Source organism: Micromys minutus (genome assembly GCF_963924665.1).
Source record: "Micromys minutus genome assembly, chromosome: X".
Classification (NCBI taxonomy): domain Eukaryota; kingdom Metazoa; phylum Chordata; class Mammalia; order Rodentia; family Muridae; genus Micromys; species Micromys minutus.
This window is the reverse complement of record NC_137970.1, coordinates 99,039,265-99,062,871: the sequence shown is the minus strand read 5'-3', so window position 1 is coordinate 99,062,871 and position 23,607 is coordinate 99,039,265.

The following is a 23,607-nucleotide window of genomic DNA, read 5'->3' as shown; positions in this document are numbered from 1 at the left end:
GAATGAGGTTGTGAGATGGGGGCTTCTAGAGGGGTAAATTGGAAATGTGATATCATTTTAAATGTAAATGAATGGAATGACTAAATTTAAAAAGTTACAGTTTCTGCATTACTAGGAAACAGAAATTCTGATTAAACTTTAGAAATTTCTGGCTCTTAAAATCTTTCTGATTCTTGTTCTGCAAAGTGCCCTTAGCCTTTGTTGCGAGACTGCTTTTTCTATTTGTACAAGGCACCATGACTCTGTATTTTGAATTTTTTTCTATTTTTCTTTTTATAATAAATTTTCCTTTAGATCAGATGTATTTTATTTATATTTAAAATGTAATCCCAAAGACAAAGAACCTGCCCACAGACAGCTGAGCCCCCAAAATAGCATTGCAAGTACTCTCCCACCTGAGCCCATGGAGACAGAACTGAATCATTGCCATCCAAACTCACCACCTACCCGAAAAGAACCAAACACTTGTAAGCAAAGTCCTTCCTGAATCCATGGGCCCTCCCATGCACAGGAGAAACAGGTTCCAGTATGAGACAACAAGAACACGGATAATCACAGATAATAAGATGTCAAGTCAAAAACAAAAGTACCTATGTAATGGAAACCAAGACAGCTTGACAACATCAGAACTCAGGTCTCCCACCACAGCAAGTAGAGGAATGCCAAAACCACCAGAAAAACAAGACTTAGACTTAAAATCATACTTAGTGATGATGATGGAAATAATAAGAAGTGCATGGATAACACCCTTAAATAACTACAAAAGAGCACACATGAAAAATAGAATCCCTTACAAAGGAAACACAAAAATCACTCAAAGAACTACATAAAAACACAAACAAGCAGTTGAAGAAATTGAAAATGGAAATAGAAACAATAAACAATAAAGAAATCACAAAAAGACACAACCCTGGAGATAGAAAACATAAGAAAGAAATCAGGAGTTATAGATGCAAGCATTACTAACAGACTACAAGAGATGGAAGAGATGATCACAGGGGCAGAAGAAAACATAGGAAACATTGACAGGTCAGAGAGAATGCAAAAATAAAAAAGACCTAACCCAAAACATCCAGAATATCCAGAACACAATTAGAACACTAAACCTAAGGAAAATAGGTGTAGAAAAAGGATGAAAAATTCCAACTAAAACGCACAGTAAATATCTTCAACAAAATTTTAGAGGAAAATTTACCTACTCTTAAGGACAAGATGAACATGAACATACAAGAAGCCTACAAAAATTCCAATAGCCTCGACCAGAAAAGAAACTCCTCCCAACACATATTAGTCAAAACACTGAATATTCAAAACAAAGAAAGAATACTAAAAGCTGTAAGGGGAAGAAGACAAGTAACATATAATGGTAGACCAAAGAGAATAGCACCAGACTTTTCAACAGAGACTATGAAAACTACAAGATCCTGGACAGATGTCATAAAAACCCTAAGAGAACACAAATGCCAGCCCATATTATTATAGACAGCAAAACTCTCAACTATCATAGATGGAAAACCAAGATATTCTAGGACAAAAGGAAATTTATACAATATCTGTCCAAAAATGTAGCCATACAAAAGATAATAGATGGAATAATCCAACACAAAGAAGGAAACTACACCCAAGAAAAAGCGAAAATAATAATAATAATAATAATAATAATAATTTTAATAAAAGTAATAATATTACTGGAATGGAATGGAAAAATGGAATCCAAGGACCATACCTAAACATAATAAAAGCAATATACAGCAGACCAACAGTCAACATCAAACTTAACTGTGGGAAACTTGATGCAATCCCACTAAAATCAGGGACTTGACTAGGCTGCCCACTCACCCCCTACCTATACAACATAGTACTAGAAATCCTGGCCGGAGCAATTAGACAACAAAATGAAATCAAAGGGATACGAATTGGAAAGGAAGAAATAAAAACATCACTATTAGCTGATCACAATATAGTGTACTTAAGTGACCCCACAAATTTCGCCAGGGAACTCCTACAGTTGAGAGACATCTTCAGCAAAGTGGCTGGATATAAAATTAACTCAAACAAATCAGTAGCCTTCATATACTCAAAGGACAAACATCTAGAAAAAGAAATTAGGGAAAAGATAACCTTCACAATAGTCACAAAAATATTAAATACCTTAGATTGACTCTAACTAAGCAAGTGAAGTACCTGTATGACAAGAACTTCAATCCTCTAAAGAAGGAAATCGAGGAAGATCTCAGAAAATGAAAAAACCTCCTATGCTCATGTATTGGAAGGATCAACAATTTAAAACCGGCTATCATACCAAAAGCAATCTACAGACTCAATGCAATCACCATCAAAAGACCAACCAAGTTCTTCATTTCGTTGGAAAGTGCAATGTGCAATTTCATCTGGAATAACAAATGACCTAGAATATCGAAATCCATCCTCAACTTCAAGAAAACATCTGCGGGAATCACTATCCCTGACCTCAAGCTATATTACAAGGCAATTGTGCTGAAAACTGCATGGTACTGGTACAGAAATAAGCACTTGGATCAATGGAATAGAATAGAAGATCCAGAAATGAGCCCTCACATATATGGTGACAGGATTTTTGACAAAGGAGCTGTAAACATTCAATGGAAAAAGGACAGCCTTTTCAACAAATGGTGTTGGTCCAACTGGTGCTTAGCATGCAGAAGAATTAAAAAAGACCATTTCTTATCTCCTTGTGCAAAGCTCAAATGCAAAGGATCAAAAGTCTCCACATTAAACCAGATAAACTGAAACTATTAGATGAGAAAGAAGGGAAAACATTAGAACACATTGTTACAGGAGAAAATTTCCTGAACAGAACACCAATGGCTCTAGCTCTAAGGTCAAAGATTGACAAATGGGACTTAATGAGATTGCAAATTTTCTGTAAGGCTAAGGACACTTTGAAAAAACCAAATGGCATTTAACAGAGTGGGAAAAGATCTTTACCAACGCCATATCTGATAGAGGCCTAATATCCAAGGTATACAAAGATCTCAAAAAAACTAGACACCAGAGAATCAAACAACACTATTGAAAATGGGGTACAGAGCTAAACAAAAAATTCTCAATTGAGGAATATCGAATGGCTGAGAAGCATCTAAGGAAGTGCTCAATATCCTTAGCCATCAGTGAATTTCAAATCAAAACATCCCTGAGGTTCCAAAACTCAGATGACAGCAGATGCTAGCAAGGATGTGGAGAAAAAGAAACACTCCTCCACTGTTGGTGGGGTTGTAAACTGGTACAACCACTCTAAAAATCAGTCTTGGGATTCCTCAGAAAATTGGACAGAGTACTACCTGAAGATCCAGTTATTCCACTTCTGGGCATATACCCCAGAGACATGCCAATATACAACAAAGACATTCACCACAGTGTTCATAGCAGCTTTATTTATAATAGGCAGAAGCTGCAAAGAACCCAGATGTCCTTCAGTAGATGAATGGATACAAAATTGTAGTACATTTACACAATGGTATATTATTCAGCTATCAGAAACAATGACTTAACAAAATTCATAAGAAATTGGATGCATCTAGAGAGTACCATCCTAAGTGAAATAAAACAGTCACAAAAGAACAGCCATAATATACAGTCACTGATAATGGGATACTAAACTCAGAAAACTCTGAACACCCCAGAAACAATTCACAGACTCTTTGAAGTTCAAGAAAAAAATAAATAAACAAGAAAAGTAAAATCCATAGTACTTTATGCTCATTGTAACTATTAAGACCTTAATGCACTCTATCAAACCTTTGGGGGAAAAAAAAAACAAGCAGTTACAAAAATGTATTTGTATACTTTTATGCAAAAATGCTTAAAATTTGTACATTTATCTTTGTTTTTTAAAATAAAGTTGTTCAAAAAAAGTTTGAAACTATCAATCAATAAATAAATAAATAAATAAATAAATAAATAAATAAATAAATAAATAAATAAATAAATGACTTGTGATGTACCCATAAATTACCCAATATATTCTCTCTACAATAGCATATTTTGAGAATGGAACTATTGAAATTTTTGAAATCGCAGTCTCTTATTAACTTAGCTAATCTTCTAGGGATAGAGTCCTATCTGGTTTTGGAGAAAATTTATCTACATAATCAGAAGTAAATCATCCATGAATTAATACAGAAACTTGGATCCCTATGATTGTTTTATCTTCCTTATTCACCTACAAACATTCCATTAGGATGTTTATATTCCTTACTATCTATTTATCCAAAAAAATTCTTCTTATAATAGGTAGTAATATAGATGGAATGCAGCTGCTCATAAGTTCCATGGGGCAATTGTAGAAATGGCATAAGATATTATAATGTTAATATTCATGGATTGAATGTGTAAAACAGAAGCAATACTCTGCATTGGAATAAAAATTATTTTAGTTTGTCATGTTCAAAGCCTCTTATTTTTCTGACTTTTCTCTATACCATCAGTGCTCTATAATCATTGACTTGTATTTCTTTTTAACATGTATTTATTGAAGTCATTTCACAAGTTTCAGCCACTCAGTTGTGTGCACAATGGATCATATTGATGTAGCATAAGAAGACTTTCTTTGATTGACTTGTGATGGATTCTTTAAAATCAAGAGTATAAGTTTGCTGAGTGATTTATTGTTATTACCAATACTCTTAAAACCTTGTCTAGCAATGCAATATTATATAAACATGCAAAGTTTTTTTGGCATGTGTTCTGTACGCAATAAAATAATCATTTTATTCTGAGGAAACTGTTCAGTTAAGAGCACTTCCCGAAAAAGCAATATTGACTGTGTTCAAATTCCATGTACCTACATGAGAATACAGGTTTTGTTCTTTATGCCATTGAATGGAAAAGTGAGCTGGAGACAAGCAGATCCAATCAATCTAGCCAAATATGTGATCTTCCAGTTTAGTGAGAGACTCTGTTTCAAGGCAATAAGGTAGAGTGTTATAGAGAAGACACCAATGTTTTCCCTCTACACCTCACATATATCCAGGGGTATTCATATTTCTATAATCACATGCATTTAACCACAAATACATGCATCATAAATATGTATAACATATACACTAGAACACAAACACACACACACACACACACACACACACACACACACACACCCTCAATTGTCAAAACATTATTTAAAATGTTTTATTATTCACATTTTCAACCCATATATTTGCCCTTTTATGCTATTATATAAATGTTTGCCACACAGCTGGATTTAGAGACAACAGTTTTCTTGCTAAGTTTAAAAATATGTATTCAAAATCAAGACACCAGGATAAGTACTTAATAAGTGGTTTTTAATGCAGTGCTTAGCCTACAACTGACATTTGGTAAACAGCTTTTTGTAATATTAAAGAGATGCATTTATATTTGTGCAGACATTTTCTTAGTAATGTTGAGCTTTTTATTATAAAAGTATAAGTATATATATATATATATATATATATATATATATATTCAACTCTATTAACCTCTAATAGTGAATATTCATGAGAATTGAGTTACTGTGTTAATTTATGAAATAGAAAATTTAAAATATTGCATGAAATGTCTATGGCATAAAGAAGTAAATACATAAACTTGCTACACAATATATTAATTACAGAGCTTCAGAAGTACTTAGTAAATGGTTTTAATGCAGTGTTTAACCTATAACTGGTACTTGGTAAACATTTTTCTGTAATAAGGAATATTTTAAGAATTTACAAATTAAATCCAGGAATAATTAGCATTATATGTACAATAACATTTATTTAGATTTTAAGAATACAATAAAATATGCTTTGCTTTAATTCATAATTTAATTTTTGTGCATTTAAGGTAAGTAAAGCATTTCTGACAAACTATCTTCTTTTTATATTAATGTGAAGATAAAGTTTCCTCACCACTACCTCTTCTATCTGCTAACTTTCTATTTGGTTTTCTTTTTTCTTTCACTGGATATTTTTTTTACTTTTATTTCAAATGGTCTTCCCTTTCTCAGTTTCCCCAATGGGGATCTCCCATCTCTTTCTCCTCCCCCTGTCTCTATAAGAGTGTTCTCCTGCCCAACCACCCACTCACTCCCATTTCTGCACCTTGCCATTCCCTTTCAGTAGGGTATTGATCCATAACAGGGCCAAGGGCCTCTCTTTTCTTTGATGCCAGATAAGGCCATCTTCTTCTGAAAATGCTCCTGGAGCCATAGGTTCCTCCATGTGTACTCTTTGGATGGTGATTTATTCCCTCAGAGCTCAGGGGAGAGGGCTTGTTTGATATTGTTCCTCTTCCAATGTGGTTGCAAAGCACTTCATGTCCTTCAGTCTGTTTTTTAACTTCTTCATTTGGGACACATCTTTAGTCCAGTGGTTGATTGAGAGCATCCAAATCTGTATTTCTCAGTCTCTGACACAGTCTCTCAAGAGACAGATATATCAGGCTCCTATCAGTAAACAATGACATAGGCTACTACCATGAAGTTTGGGCTTACAATGAAAGTAGCATTGTTTTTTTTTTTTTTTTTTTTCTTTTTTGTAGTACTGTAAAGAAAACTGTGGTGAAGGGTGTTATTTTCTATGAAAATAAAAGACCCATGTTCTGGTTTGTCCTTGAGGTGTTATTCTTTATACATATATGGATGTTAAATACAAAATGAACGTGTTGTTTTAATTAAAGGGGTAAAATCTGCAATTTTCTGGGAATTTAAACACTGACTATACTACTTACTACTAACTGTAGCAGATTGTTTTTCCTTGAAGTATGATTTGTGTAACTAATAGTACTTAAAGAAATATTGCAAACTTTTAATTTGGCAAGCTATGAGATTTCACAGATCTCTTTTCTCTTTCCAGTATGTATTTTATATATTTTTCTGAGAAACCTAATCCCAGGTCATTCAATTAATCATGTTCAGTAGTGCACATATGCTGGTATCCATCTGCTGAAAGCTGCCATCAAGTGACATTGTCTTGTAACTAGATTTCTAAATGATTTGGCATGCATGCAACATAGCTCACCTTCTGTTTCAACCTATAAAAGACTTGCTTCAATTTTGAAGTATTCTTTAATATACCAATTTAAATCACTAATTGTCCAGACAATTTTTTTAAAATGCTTGACTCCTTTGAATATATATGTACTTCCTCAGAGGCCAGAACTATCTTTATATCAATTTCCCAATTCATAATAGCAAAAAATAAAAATTTTCTGTACTTTTATCAAATTCAAACATCTGTGAATTGAGACTCTACAAATTATATTCCTATTCAGTCTTCTGTGCCAAAACTAGTCTACATATGTATATAATCTGTATGAATCATTACAAGGTAATATGTACAGAATAAAGCATTGATAACTACTATGGTTCAGACCATTGTATTAAAAATGATAGAAAAAGTTTTTACCTAAGTTTTCAGAGTCATTTAACCTTCTTTTATAAGACATTACTATTTGCAGATATGTTTGTCTATCTATCTATCTATCTATCTATCTATCTATCTATCTATCTCTCATCTATCTATCTATCTATCTATCTATCTATCTATCTATCTATCTATCATCTTTAAGTTAATTCCAGTAAAGGTTTCCTTCTTAATTTAAAATATACTTTACAATGGCTTGGGTTTATTCTCATTTAAATTTAGATTATCAATTTCTAGGAATATGTAAACTATAGGACATGTTTGTTTTACTGTTTAATTGGACCTGGTAATGATTTGCACAAAAGTGTTAAGTTTTAATTAAATATTATCCTATATACTTGCTTGGTATGTTTGTATAATTGCTGTTTACATATAAAAGATTAAAATCATATCTAGTTGTAATACTTATGAATTAGATAAATAGCACACTATACTAAAGGTGAATAGTGGCACATAACACTTGGTGTTAATCAAAATCTCTCTAATTGGCTTTAAAACCTACCCAACACAAGGAACACTAAGTTTTGTACCAGAAACATTAGAAGAGACTCAGTGCTAGAGAAACTATGGTTAGTGGGGGGAATCTATAGGCACTGACTACTAAAACATAATTGCTAATAAAAATTTAAACAATTGTTTTATACCCATATAGAGTATTTCTTCATTACTTTTTGAAGAAATGACTTTTTGTAACAGATGAGTACTGATATAGAAAAAAACATTGCATATATTTGCCTATGAATTTCATGAAGTCATTGGTTTTAATAGTTTAGTACTATCCCATTGTGTAAGTAAACCACATTTTCTGTATCCATTCTTCTGTTAAAGGACAGACATCTGTGTTCTTTCCAGCTTCTGGCTAGTATAAATACGGTGGCTATGGACATAGAGGAGCATGTGTCCTCATTATATGTTGAAACATCTTTGGGATATATGCCCAGGAGTAGTATAGCTGTGTTCACTGGTAGTATTATGTCTAATTTTCTGGGAAACCTCCAGACTAATTTTTAGAGTAGTTGTACCAGCTTGTGATCCCACCAAAAATAAAGGAGTGTTCTTCTTTCTCCACATTCTTGCCAGAATCTACTGTCACCTGAGTTTTTGATCTTAGCTATTCAGACGGTTGTGAGGTGGACCCTCAGGGTTATTTTATTTTCATTTCTCTAAAGACTAGGGATGTGGAACATTACCTTAGGTGTTTCTCACCAATCCAGTATTCCTCAGTTAAGAATTCTTGTTTAGTTCTGTCCCCGATTTTTAATATTGTTATTTGATTCTCTGGAGTCTCACTGTTTGAGTTATTTGTCTTACAAAAGCTTTGCAATTTTATATTCCATTGGTCTATTCTTGACAATAAAGTGTAAGCCATTCTCATCAGTGAGGTAACCCAATCCCCAAAACCAAAAATTCACTGAGTATGCATTCACTGATAAGTGGATATTAGTCCACAAGCTCAGATTGCCCAAGATACAATTCGAAAGAAGATCAAGAAGAAGGAAGACCAAAGTGCAGATGTTTCAGTCCTTCTCAGAAGGGAAACAAACATATCTACAAGATGAAATAAGCAGACAAATTTGAAGTAGAGCCTGAAGCAAAGGCCATCCAGAGACTGTCCCACCTAGAGATCTAGCCCATATGAGATGGAATCACAGAGTTATTTGGATTAGCATTTTTCTGATGACTAGGGATGTTGAGCATTTCTTTAGGTGTTTCTCAACCACTCAATATTCCTCAGTTGAGAATTCATTGTTTATATTTGCACCCCAGTTTTGTTTCCTTTTTTCAATTTTATTGGATATTCTCTGTATATATACATATCAAATGTTATACCTTTCCCCCACTCCCCCTCTCCTCCCTCTCCACTTGCTTCCATGAAGGTGCTTCCTCTCCCAATCACCCTCTCCACTTCAGTGCCTTGGCTGTAGATAATGTTCTTCCCATGAGTGTGCAAACATTTCAGCTCTTTCAGTCCTTTCTCTAGCTCTTTCCTTTGTGCATCCTTGTTCCCTCTGATGCTTAGCTGCAAGCATTCTCATCTGTATCTATATGAATATGGGAGAGACTCTGAGGAGACATCCATGTCTGGTTCCTGCCAGTAAACACTTCTTGGAGTCAGCAATAGTGCTTGGGTTTGGGGGCTGCAGATGGGGTGATTCTCCAGGTGAGACAGTCTCTGTAGATCTTTTCTTCAATCCTTATTCCTCTATTTGACCTTGTATTTCCTCTGCTATTTTGTTTTCCCTTCTACGAAGGACTGAAACATCCACATTCTGTTCTTCCTTCCTTTTGAGCTTCATAAGTTCTGTAGATGTTTTCTTGTGTATTCCAAAACTTTTTGGGGGTGGGGGTAATTTCAGCATATCAGTGAGTGCATACCATGAGAGCTCTTTTGGGATTGGGTTACATCACTCAGGATAATAGCTTCAAATACCATCTATTTGCCTATAAATATCACGAGCTGATTGTTTTTAATAGCTGATTAGTACTCAATTGTGTAATTGTATCACAATTTCTGTATCATTCCTCTGCTGAAAGACAGCTGGGTTTTTTTCCAGCTTCTGGCTAATATAAATAAGGTTGCTAAGAACATTTTGGTGCATGTGTCCTTGTTAAGTATTGGAGGTAGTTTTGTTTATATGCCCAGGAGTGGTAAGCTGGCTCTTCAGGTAGCAATATATACAATTTTCTGAGGAAACACCAGACTGATTTCCAGAGTAGTTGTGTTTACAATTCAACCACCAGTTCCTCTTTCTCCACATTCTCACCTGCACCTGCTGTCACCTGAGTCTTTCATTTTAGGCATACTGTATTGTATGAGGTGGAATCTTAGGGTTGTTTTGACTTGCAATTCCTGGATGAATAGGGATGTTGAGCATTTCTTTAGGTGCCTCTCACCCATTTGATATTCCTCCATTGAGAAGTCTCTGTGTAGTTCTCTCCCCCATTTTTAACAGGATTCTTTGATTCTCTAGAGTCTAACTTATTGAGTTCTTTGTATATATTGGATACTAGCCCTCTATCAGATGTAGGATAATAAAAATGTTTTCTCAATCTGTTGGTTGCCATTATGTCTTTTTGACAGTATCCTTGGCCTTACAGAAGCTTTGCAATTTTATGAGGTCATATTTGTCCATTCTTTATATTAGAACCTAAGCCATTGATGTTATGTTTAGGAAATTTTCTCTGTGCCTATATATTTCCACTTTTTGTTTTATTAGTTTCTTTGTATCTAGTTTTAGTTGAAGGTGTTTGATCCACTTGGACTTGAGATCTGTACAAAGAAATAAGAGGGGCTCAATTTGCATTCTTCTGCATGCAGAATAACAGTTGAACCAACAGCATTTGTTGAAGAGGCTGTCCTTTTTCCATTGAAATGTTTTAGCTGATATTTCAAAGATCAAGTGACCATAGGTGTTTGGGTTCATTTCTGGGTCTTCAATTATATTCCATTGTTATACATGCCTTCTCTGTACCAATTCCAGGTAGTTTTAATCACAATTGATCTGAAAAAATATTTGAGGTCAGGGATGGTGATTTCCCCAATAATTTTGTTCTATTGTTGAGAATGGTTTTTGCTAAACATTTTAAAAATTATTTTTCCAAATGAGTTTGCAAATTGCTCTTTCTAACTCTAAGAAGAATTGAGTTGGAATTATTGTGAGGGGATTGCATTGAATTTGTAGATTGCCTTAGGTACAATGGCCATTTTTACAATGTTGATCCTTCCAATTCATGCGCAAGGGAAATTTTTCCATATTCTGTGGTCTTCTTCATTTTTCTTCTTCAGAGTCTTGAAGTTCTTGTCATACAATCTTTCATTTGTTAGGTTAAAGTCTCATCAAGGTATTTTATATACATTGTGACTATTGTAAATGGTGTCGCTTCTCTGATTTCTTTCTCAGCCTGTTTATCCATCAACTAGAGGAACACAGTTTATTTGTTCGAGACAATTTTTTACTGGGCAACTTTGCTGAAGTTTTTTTATCAGCTATAAAATTTCCCTGGTGGAGATTTTGTTATCATGTAAGTATACTATCATATAATCTGAAAACAGTGATATTTTGACTTCTTCCTTTATAGTGTGTATCACTTAGCCTTCTTTTGTTGTCTAATTGCTCTGACAAGGTCTTTCAGTACTATATTGAATAGGTAGGAGGAGAGTGGGTAACTGTGTTTAGTTCCTGGTTTTAATGGGATTGCTTCAAGTTTCTCACTGTTTAGTTGATGTTGGCTACTGGTTTGCTGTATATTGCTTTTATATGTTTAGGTAGAGGCCTTGGATGCCTGATCTTCCTAAGACTTTTTTTTCATGAAGTAGAGTTGAATTTTGTTGAATGCTTTCTCAGAATCTAGCTAGATGATTATGTGATTTTTTTTTGACTTTTTTATATGGTGGACTATGTTGATGGATTTCCACATATTGAACCATCCATGTATTCCTGGGATGAAGCATACTTTATCATAGTGGATGATTGTTTTGATGTGTACATGGATTTAGTGTGCAAGAATTTTATTTATTATAATTGCATTAATGTTCATGAGGAAATTATTCTGATGTGTTTATTTGTCTTTGTGTAGTATATGAATGAGCATAACTGTGGCTTCCAAAAACAACTTGGGTAATGTTCCTTCTGTTTATAGTTTTTGGAATAGTTTCAAGAGTATTGGCATTACTTCTTCTATAAAAGTCTGATAGAATTCTGCACTGAACCCATCTCATCCTGGACTTTTATTGGTTGGGAGGCTTTTGATGGCTGTTTCTTTTTGGTGTGTGTGTGTGTGTGTGTGTGTTTCTGTGTGTGTGTGTCTGTGTGTGTGTGTTATTGGACTGTTTAGATGGCTTATCTAATCCTGACTTAACTTTTGTTTCTCGTATCTGACTAGAAATATGTCAATTTCCTCCAGATTTTCTAGTTTTCTTGAGTACAGGCTCTTGTAGTAGGATCTGATGATTTCTTAAATGTCCTCAGTTTCTCTTGTTATGTCTCCCAATTCACTTCTGATTTTATTAATTTGGATACTCTCTTTTTGCCCTTTAGTTATTCTGGCTAAGGGTCTATCTATCTTGTTGATTTTTCTCAAAGAATCACCTTTTGGTTCTTTTGATTCTTTGTATAGTTGTTTTTGTCTCCATTTGTTTTATTTCTGTTATGATTTTGATTATTTCCTGCCATCTACTCCTCTTCAGTGTATCTTGCTTCTTTTTGTTTTAGAGCTTTTAGGTTTTCTGTCAAGCTTTAGTGTATGCTCTCTCTAGTTTATTTATTTTTTGTTTGTTTGTTTGTTTCTTTTTGGAGGCACTCAGAGCTATGAGTTTTCCTGTTAGTACTACTTTCATTGCATCCCATAAGTTTGGGTATGTTGTGTTTTCATTTTCATTAAATTCTAAAATAAACCTTTAACTTTTTTTCTTACTTCCTTGAGTATGGTATCATTGAATAGAGCACTGTTCAGCTTCCTTGTGGGCTTTTTGTTGTTTTTCTTGTTACTAAAAGCAAGCCTTAGTATATGGTAATCTGATTGGATGCAGGGGACTATTTCAATCTTGTATCTGTTGAGACTTTTTTTTTTGTTATTGACTATCTGGTCAATTTATAAGAAGGTAATGTGACATGGTGAAAAGAAAGCATAATCTTTTCTTTTATGATGAAATATCTTATACATGTCTGTTAATTCAAATTGGTTCATATCTTCTGATAGTTGAACTATATCTTTGTTCAGTTTCTGCTTCCATGATCTGTCCATTGATGAGAATGGAATGTTGATGTCTCCCACTATTATTTTGTGTGGTACAATATATACTTTGAAATTTAGTAGGATTTTTTTAATAAGTGTGGGTGTCCTAGTATTTGGAGCATAGATGTTCAAGTTTCAGAGCTCATCTTGATCAATTTTTCCTGTGGTGAGTGAAAGGGTCCTTCGTTATCATTTTTGATGAGTTTTAATTGAGAGTGTATTTTATTTGACATTGTAACATCTACTCAAATTTGTTTTCTGGAACCATTTGCTTGGAAGTTTTTTTTTTTTTTTTTTTCCAGATTTTTACTCTGTGATAGTGTCCATCTTTGTCTCTGAGATGAGTTTCTTGTATGCAACAAAATTCTGGATCCTGTTTATGTATCCAGTCTGATAGTCTAGGCCTTTTTACTGGAAAATTGAGTCCATTGATGTTAAGAGATATTAATGAATAGTGATTGATGGTTCGAGTTATTTTTGTTGTTAGAGGTAGATTCTCATTTGTGTGCTTTTCTTCTTTTTGTTTTCTTGCATTATATTATTATTATTATTTATTGTATTATAAACTATTTTCCATAAAATAATCAGACATAAAAACAAAGAAAAAACAATTTCTAAACTTTTAATACAAGATACTTCTAATGAGTAGATGTGAGTGAAAATAAAAATTAAAGTAAGCAATAAACAACAACTTTATAGAAAATCAAGATACTTTAATGATATGTTTTCCATATAAAAGTATTAAATAATGGCTACATGAAGAGGTGATTTAAAGAGTCAAGCCTACAAAAAAATACTAATAAAAACGAATTTGCATACTATAGTGCTGACACTTTGAATCTACCAATGGTTTTCTCCTTTTGAAAACACCAAAGTCTCTTCAAAATCCCATAGCTTTCTTCATAAAGTTTAATATATTTTTATTTATTGTTTTTTTTTTTTCATTTTTGTCTTTTATTTATTTAATCCACATCTGGGAGGTTCAGGCAAATAGTTCCAATGCATAATTTGTTTCTCTATGCCTGTGTTCTTAGATGTTCTTTATCAGAAACCCCTTTGAACAAAAACAGGTGCAAAATTAGGGGAGTTTGGTGAAACAAAATAATAATCAGTTTACAGGGCCTTTAAAATCTAAAAACACTGGTAAAAGCTGAAACAATATGAAAAGCATAGTTGTTGTCTAGAAAGTAAGATCTTGGTCCACAAAAATGAAATAAAGGCACCATTCTAAGATCACAGAAAAAGCAACACAATCCCACAAAGCATTGTAGCTGACCTAATGTGTACACAGGGTGAAAAGCTGACCTACTTTGTTTTTCTTGAACTTCACACAGTCCTTGGCTTGTTTCTGGGGTGTTCAGAGATTTCTGAGGTTAGTATCAAATTATCAGTGACTGCATATTATGTCTGTTCTTTTGTGACTGGGTTATCTCATTCAGGATGATATTCTCTAGATGCATTCATATTCTTAAGAATTTCATAAAGTCATTGTTTCTGATAGCTGAGTAGTACTCCATTGTGTGAATGTACCACAACTTTTGAATCCATTAATCTCCTGAAGGACATCTGGGTTCTTTCCAGCTTATGGCTATTATAAATAGAGCTGCTATGAACATTGTGATACATGCATCTTTTTTGTATATTGGAGTGTCTCTGGGGTATATGCTCAGAAGTGGAATAACTGGATCTTCAGGTACTACTATGTCTAATTCTCTGAGGAATCAACAGACTTATTTGCAGAGTGGTTGTATCAGTTTACATCCAACAGTGGAGAACTGATGCTCTTTCTCCACATCCTCACCAGCAGCTGGTGTCATCTGAGGTTTGGATCTTGGCCAATCTGACTGATGTGAGGTGGAATCTGAGGGTTATTTTTATTTGCATTTCCCTGATGGCTAAGGATGACTAGCACATCCTTAGTCATTTCTCAGCCATTCAATATTCCTCAATTGAGAGTATTTTGTTTAGCTCTGTACCTTATTTTTAATAGGGTTGTTTGATTCTCTGGTGTCTAGCTTTTTTAGTTCTTTGTATAACTTGGATATTAGGCCTCTATCTGATGTGGGTTTGGTAGAGAACTTTTCCCACTCTGTTGTCTGCCATTTTGTTTTCTTGACAGTGTCTTTACCCTCACAGAAACTTTGCAATCACATTAAGTCCCATTTGTAAATCTTTGACATTAGAGCGAGAGCCATTGGTGTTCTGTTCAGGAAATTTTCTTCCGTGCCTATGTTTTCTAAGGTTTTCCCTACTTTCTCATCTAATAGTTTCAGTGTACCTGGTTTGATGTGGAGATCTTTGGTCCACTTACACTTGAGCTTTGTACAAGGGGATAGGAAAGGGTCTATTTTCATTCTTCTGCATGCTGAGTGCCAGTTGGACCAACACTATTTGTTGAATAGGCTGTCATTTTTCCATTGAAAGTTTATAGATCCTTTGCCAAAAATCAGGTGACCATATATGAGAGGGCTCATTTCTGGATCTTCTATTCTATTCTATTGATCAACGTGCCTATTTCTGTCCCAGTACCATGCAGTTTTCTGCACAATTGCAGTGTAATACTGATTGAAGTCAGGAATAGTGATTTCCGCAGATGTTTTCTTGTTGTTGTGGATGGATTTTCCTACTCTAAGGCTTTTGTTATACCAGATGAAATTGCACATTGCTCTTTCCAACTCAGTGAAGAACTGGGTTGTAATTTTGATGGGGATTGCATTGATTCTGTAATTTCTTTTGGTATTTCATAGCTTTTTGACAATTGTGAAGGATATTTTTTCCCTAATTTCTTTCCTCACATGTTTGTCCTTTGAATATAGAAAGGCTACTGATTTGTTTGAGTTAATTTTATGTCCAGCCACTTTGCTGAACTTGTTTATCAGATATAGTTCTCTACTACAATCTGTAGGGTTCCTTAAGTACACTATCATATCATCTGCGAATAGTGATGTTTTAACTTCTTCCTTTCCGATTTGTATCCCTTTGATTTCCTATTGCTGTCTAATTTCTTGGGCCAGGACTTTCAATACTATGTTGAAGAGGTAGAGGAGATTTGGAAGCCTTGTCAAGTTCCTGGTTTTGGTGGGATTGCATCAAATTTCCCACTGTTAAGTTTGATGTAGGCAGTTGGTTTTCTGTATATTTCTTTTATTTTGTTTAGGTATGGCCTTGGTTTTCTGTCCTTTCCAAGTCTTTTAACATGAAGGGGTGTTGAATTTTGTCAAATGATCTCTCAGCATCTCCTGAGATGACTATTTGTTTTTTTTTTTTTTTGAGTTTGTTTATATGGTGGATTACATGGATGGATTTTTATATATTAAAACATCCCTGCATCCCAGGGATGAAGCCTACTTGATCATGGTGAATGGTGGTATTGATGTGTTCTTGAATTTGTTTTCAAGGATTTATTGAGTATTTTTGCATCAATGTTCTTAAGTGATATTGTTCTGAAGTTCTCTTACCTTGGACAGCCTTTGTGTGGTTTAGGAACGAGTGTTATTGTAGTCTCAAAAATTAGTTACGTAGTGTTCAATCTGATCCTATTTTGTGGAATAGTTTGGAGAGTATTGGTATTAGGTTGTCAATAATGTCCAATAAAATTCTGCACTGAACCCATATGGACTTGGGCTTTTTTTGTTTGGGAGGATATTGGTGACTGCTTCTATTTCTTTAGGTGTTATGGTATTATTTATATGGTTTACCTGGTCCTGATTTAACTTTGGGACCTTGTATCTGTCTAGGAATAGTCCATTTCCTCCAGATTTTCCAATTTTGTGGAGTATAAGTTTTTGTAGTAGGATCTAATGATTTCTTGAATTTCCTCAGTTTCAGTCGTTATTTCTCCACATTCCTTTCTGATTTTGTTAATTTGGATAGTCTCCCTTTGCCCTCTAGTTAGTCTTGCTAAGGGTTTATCAATCTTGTTAATTTTCTCAAAGAACCATCTCTTGGTTTTGTTGATTCTTTGAATGGTTCTTTTTGTTTCTATTTGATTTATTTCTGCCCTTAGCTTGATTATTTCTTGCGTTTTACTCTTCTTGCGAGTATCTGCTTCCTTTTGTTACAGAGCTTTCAACTGTGCTGTCAGGTTGCTAGTGTATGCTCTCTCCAGTTTCTTTTTGGAAGCACTCAGAGCTATGAGTTTTCCTCTCAGTACTGCTTTCATTGTATCCCATAGTATTGGGTATGTGGTGCTTTGATTTTTATTGAATTCTAGAAAATCCTTAATTTCTTTCTTTATTTCTTCTTTAACCCTGTCATCATTTAATAGATAATTGTTTAGTTTCCATGTGTATATGTTTTTTTTGTGGTCTTTGTTGTTATTAATGACCAGTCTTAGACCATGGTGATCTGAAAGGATTCATGGGAGCATTTCAATCTTCTTATATCAATTGAAGCTCCTTTTGTGACCAATTATGTGGTTAATTTTGGAGAAGGTACTGTGAGGTGCTCGGAAGTCTATGTATTCTTTTGTTTTAGGATGATATGTTCTGTACATATCTATTAATTCTAGTTGGTTAATAATCTCTGCTAGTATTACAGTGGTTTTTTTCAGTTTTTGTTTCCATGTTCTGTCCATTGGTGAGAGTGGGGTATTAAAATCTCCCAGTATTATTGTTTGGGGTGAAATGTATTTTTGAGCTTTATTAGTGTTTCTTTTATGAATATTGGTGCTTTTGTACTTGGAGCATATATGTTAAGGATTAAGAATTCTGCCTGACAGATTTCCCCTGTAATGTGGAAAAAGGGTCCTTTCTTACATTTTTTGATAACTTTTGGTTGAACATTTAAGTTATTCAATATTAGCTTGACCACCCCAGCCTGTTGCTTGGGGCCGTTTGCTTGGAAGTTTTTTTTTTTTTTTTCCCAATCTTTTAGTCTGAGATAGTGTCTGTCTTTGTCTCTAAGGTAAGATTCCTGTATACAGCAAAATGCTGTGTTTTGTTTTTGTATCCAGTCTGATATCCTATAATTTTTATTGGAGAGTTGAGTTCATTTATGTTAACTGATATCAAGGAATAGTGGTTGCTGTTTCCTGCTATTTTTGCTTTGTAGCTTGAATTGTGCCTGTTTGTCTTTCTTCTTTTGGTTTTTTTGCTTAGGAGTTTTCTTGTTTTTACTAGGATCTAGTTCTCCTTTTTGTTATGGGGTTCCACCTATAATTAGTTGTGGGTTTTGGGTCAGATATTCTGTAAATTTAGTTTTGTCTTGGTATATCTTAGTCTCTCCATCTATGGTGATTGATAATTTTGCTGGGTATAGCAGCTTGGGCTGGCACTTGTGCTCTCTTAAGGAGTGCATGATGTCTGTCCAGGCTCTTCTAGCTTTCATAGTCTCTGTTGAGAAATCAGGTGTGATTCTGATTGTTCTGTGTTTATATGTTAAATTACCTTTTTCCCTTACTGCTTTTAGTATTCTTTCTTTGCTTTGGGCACTTGGTGTTTTGACTATTATGTGTTGGGAGGAATTTCTTTTCTGGTCCAACCTATTTGGAGTTCTGTAGGCTTCTTTTATGCTCATGGTCATCTCATTCTTAAGGGTAGGGAAATTTTCTTCCACATTTTGTAGATATTTGCTGTGCCTCTTAATTGATATTCTTCGCCCTCTTGTACACATACAATCCTTAGGTTTGGTCTTCTCATTGTGTCCAGGATCTCCTGGACATTTTGTGTTAGGAGGTTTTTGGTTTTTGCATCTTCTCTGACTCTTTTGTCTATGTTTTCAATGTTGTCTTCAGCCCCTGAGATTCTCTCTTTCATCTCTTGTAGTCCATTAGAAATGCTTGCATCTGTGACTCCTTATTTCTTTATTAGGTTTTCTACCTCTGTCGTTGTCTCTTTTTGTGGTTTCTTTATTGTGTCCATTTCTGTTTTAATTTCCCTCTTCCATTCCTTCATCTCTTTTGTTCTGTTTTCTTCTAGTTCTTTATGTTCTTTGAGTGTTTTTCTCTTTCTTCTTTAAAAGCTTCTAATTCTTTATGCTTTTCCTCCCGTTCTTGTTTAAGGATCTCTAACATCTTCTTGTAGTAGGATTTCATGCCCAAGTCTTCTATTTCTGGAGTGTTTGCCATTCTTCTGTTTGCTGTGATGGGAGAGCTTGGTTCTGGTGTTGCAAGTTTGTCTTGGTTTCCCTGGGGTAAGTTCTTTCGCTTTCCTCATGCCATATTGTTTTCAGTGATTTTTTTTTTTTTTTTGCCTTTCCTTTGTACCTGGATCTCTGCTGTTCCTGGTGGTGGATTGTCTGAGTGCTTGTTCTGCACTGGGAACAGAGAGCCCAATGACAGGTTCCTGGTTCCACAGATCAAGCATTGCAGGAGAACACTTTCTGTGTGCTCAGCAGAGATCTGTCTTCCCCCTGGCTACTCAGAATGCCTTCTGACCAGGCCTGTATCACATGTCATTTGAACAAAAAGTCAAATTTTAAATAATAGAAATCGGGACATTCATGAAGGAGAAAGAATTCTGGGATGGAGTCAGGAGCAAGAAATTTACCCAGAAAGATGTTACTAGATGGACATATATGAACTGAGATAACTGGCCATACCATAAACAGTAGATAAAAGTAAATGTGTTATTTTAAGTTATGCTCTAGTCAGAGAAGAGACTAGATATGTGGCCAAGGGATTTGTAAACATATTTTTTGTCTGGCTCTTACTTCTGAAATCATGTGTCTTGTGGGAAGAACCTAACTTCTACCAAAGATGCCTAACATGAGACACTATTTGTAAATAGATTTTCTTTAATGTAAATATTGCAGTGAATTAATTCAGTAGACATATTTCTTTTCCCTAGTCTGGTCCCTAATATTCACCCAAAATAAAAGATTATTAAAAACTGCACTGCAATTGTATTCCAGGCCCATCCCATCATACTAGCATATTGTATGTTTTGTTTGTTTTTAACCTAGAATAATAGTTTTTAATGGGAAAAAGAGATTTGGTTACAATTACAGTTCTCTCTCTCTCTCTCTCTCTCTCTCTCTCTCTCTCTCTCTCTCTCTCTCTGTCTCTCTCTCACATACACACACACACACACACACACACACACACACACACATACACACACACACACTTGCATACAAACACACAAACCACAAATGTCCATAATCGATCCACAATTTTTATTTTACCAAATAACAAGGGTAACACTGGGTACAGGAAGAGCTGTTCCAGTCCTTCAGGAGCCAGGATAAAATAGCCTCTCCCTGCAATCCTTTCTGTTATCACTGCTGGAGTCCATCATGTCAGAGTCAAAACGCCCTTTGCCCCCACCACCAGGTCCCATATGAAGCCTCTTGGTACCTCCTTAGTCTGGTAGCCTCCAAGATCGTATCCTCTTCTGCCACATTGATCATCTCCATAATTTCCCTCCTGTATGAGAGTCTCCTGGTTCCCCTCCTGGGCTATGTGGCTTAGGTGCCTGACACTATTTGCACTCATCTCTCCAAGAGAAGTCCATGTTCTCACATGTAAGATTAGGATACTTCCAATCTCCAGCTATATATATTTTATTTCATTCTTATATGTTACAGTGTCTCATCAAGAGATATTCAGAGAAGGAGCTTTATTTTGAAAGTTCAGAGAAATACATTTATGGTTTGCTCCTAGGCTTGCTTAGTTGGAATATTTTATACAGCCCACCTGCACAGATATGACACTGCACACATACTTAAAACCTTCTATATCAAATAGGTCTTGAGAAAATATCTTACACACCAATCCACAGTTAAACCTTACTGAGACATAACTTCCTAGGAATGTCAAATTGACAACAAAGATTAACAGTCACAGAGATCAAAAATAGCTTGGGAAATATATAAAACAGAGTTACCTTTATTAGAAGTATAAGGTACATATGGTGGATCAAGTCTGTAAATTTGTGTAGCACATAAGAAGAGGAGACAGAGATATGATGACTGTCAACTCTGGACTAAATAATCCAGTGACCCAACCACCAAAAACAGTGCCGAAAATAGCAACATCTACATATTTCATGAAAGATATATAAGTGATAGATAGATGGATAGATAAATGGATAGACAGATAGATGACAGAAAGTCAGAAAATTATTTATATATTGGTATAGCTTATCTCTTTTTATAATCCAATTAAATATAAATTCCACAGTATCATATAATTTTCCTTTCAACATTTATCTTCAAAAAATAAAATAATGTGCTAAAAATAATCTACTTATATAAAAGGCAAATAGAAACCTGTTTTAAAATAATGCAGAAGTGATTTATTGATTATATTTTTATCAAAAACTGATACAACTGTATAAATATACTACTAATGAACTAATAGACAAGTCATAGTAAACATAAAATAAAAATTCTACCTGTCTCTATGCTAAACATTCTCATGTTGACCTGTGTTCCAACTTTTACACTGGCAAGATTTTAACAATCCTGAGGCTCCAAACCCTAGCATCTTCATTGTTGAAAAATGAAAGATATATCTGACTCAAGGTTTTCTCAGTACACACACACTCACTCACTCTCTCACACACACACACACACACACACACACACACACACCACACACAAACACACACACACATACACACACAAACACATACACTCTCACACACATGCACGCACAGACATACACACACAGTCACTCATTCCCGGGGGGGTGTTGCCAATCAAATATTACAATTTATTATGCAAAATGGCTACTTGTTCTCTGTCTAAAGATTCTCCAATAATAGAATAGATATTACTATTTAAAGAAACCAGAGAAGTAACATATATACAAGGGCACATAAAATGGAAAGAATTTCAGGAAATTCACTGAGATGAATAATAGCATAGACTTTTTCCCCTCAGTTAAAGTTTATTCATCAAATAGTGAAGAATGGAGTTCTTAATCCACCTTCCTCAACATTTTTTTCAAGTATTATAAAACCCTTTTCAAAAACTGACTAAATATTATGTTCACAAATACACAAGAGGATCCAATTCAAACTTTCACTCTTCTTGGATTAATGTTCAAAAGATCCTCATTTGGACTCTATTATCCACTATTCTTTCTAATGTTAACTTGTGCATGAGAATGAATTATATATATATATATATATATATATATATATATATATTCTTGTCCAGGTAATAATGAAAGAAAAAGATATAAAGAGATAATTTTGCATAGTTCAATAGTACTTTTTAGAGATGATAAAAAGTAAAAAAAAAAAAGTGAAAGCTGTGAAGAGCTTCAGTAAATTCATATGATGTTAGCAATGGGAAGAGGCTACAATGTCAATATTATTTTGAATAGGTTATTTATCAGTGCTGAAAATCAGAAAGCACATTATTGTTGGCTTTATACATTAATTAACATTGTATCTTTATAATGATAAGTACCCTTTGTATTTCACACTTTGTGTCACTACTATGATGAGTTTTAAGGGTCCATATACTACACATAATATGGCACATCAACATATTTAAGTATGTTAATACAATGTGAGGTTTTTATACTTGTCCCTTAATCAGATAAACAGTTCCATAAAGTGATTCCAAAATCCAGGACCAAGAAAACTTTAATGTCTGGTATTTACTTATGAAAAAGTAAACATATATAATTCCTTGAAGAAATATAAAACCATGGCACAGTATAAGGATATCTGCTTTAAATTAATCCACATAAGCCTAAATAATATAGTCTTTATTCATATTTATTGACAAAACAAAACAAAATTGAACAAATTACTTGATGAAAATTAATAGGAAATGGACATAAATATAGTGTTCCTCATGTGGAGAAAGAAATTAGGGAAAACGTACCCTTCACAATCATTACAAAACCTATGAAATACCTTGGTGTGACTCTAACTAAGCAAGTGAAGGACCTATATGACAAGAACTTCAAACCTCTAAAGAAAGAAATTGAGGAGGATCTCAGAAAATGGAAAGATCTCCCATGCTCATGGATTGGAAAAATCAACATCTTAAAAATGGCCATCCTACCAAAAGCAATCTACAGATTAAATGCAATCCCCATCAAAATTCCAACCCAGTTCTTCATGGAATTGGAAAGATCAATGTGCAATTTCATATGGAATAACAAAAGACCTAGAATAGCAAAATCCATCCTCAACAACAAAAAACATCTGCGGGAATCACTATCCCTGACCTCAAGCTATATTACAAGGCAATTGTGCTGAAAACTGCATGGTACTGGTACAGAAATAGGCATGTGGATCAATGGAATAGAATAGAAGATCCAGAAATGAGCCCTCATGTATATGCTCACCTGATTTTTGACAAAGGAGCAGTAAACATTCAATGGAAAGAGGACAGCCTATTCAACAAATGGTGCTGGTCCAACTGGCACTCAGCATGCAAAAGAATGAAAATAGACCCGTTCTTATCTCCTTGTACAAAGCTCAAGTATAAGTGGATCAAAAATCTCCACATTAAACCAGATACACTGAAACTATGAGATGAG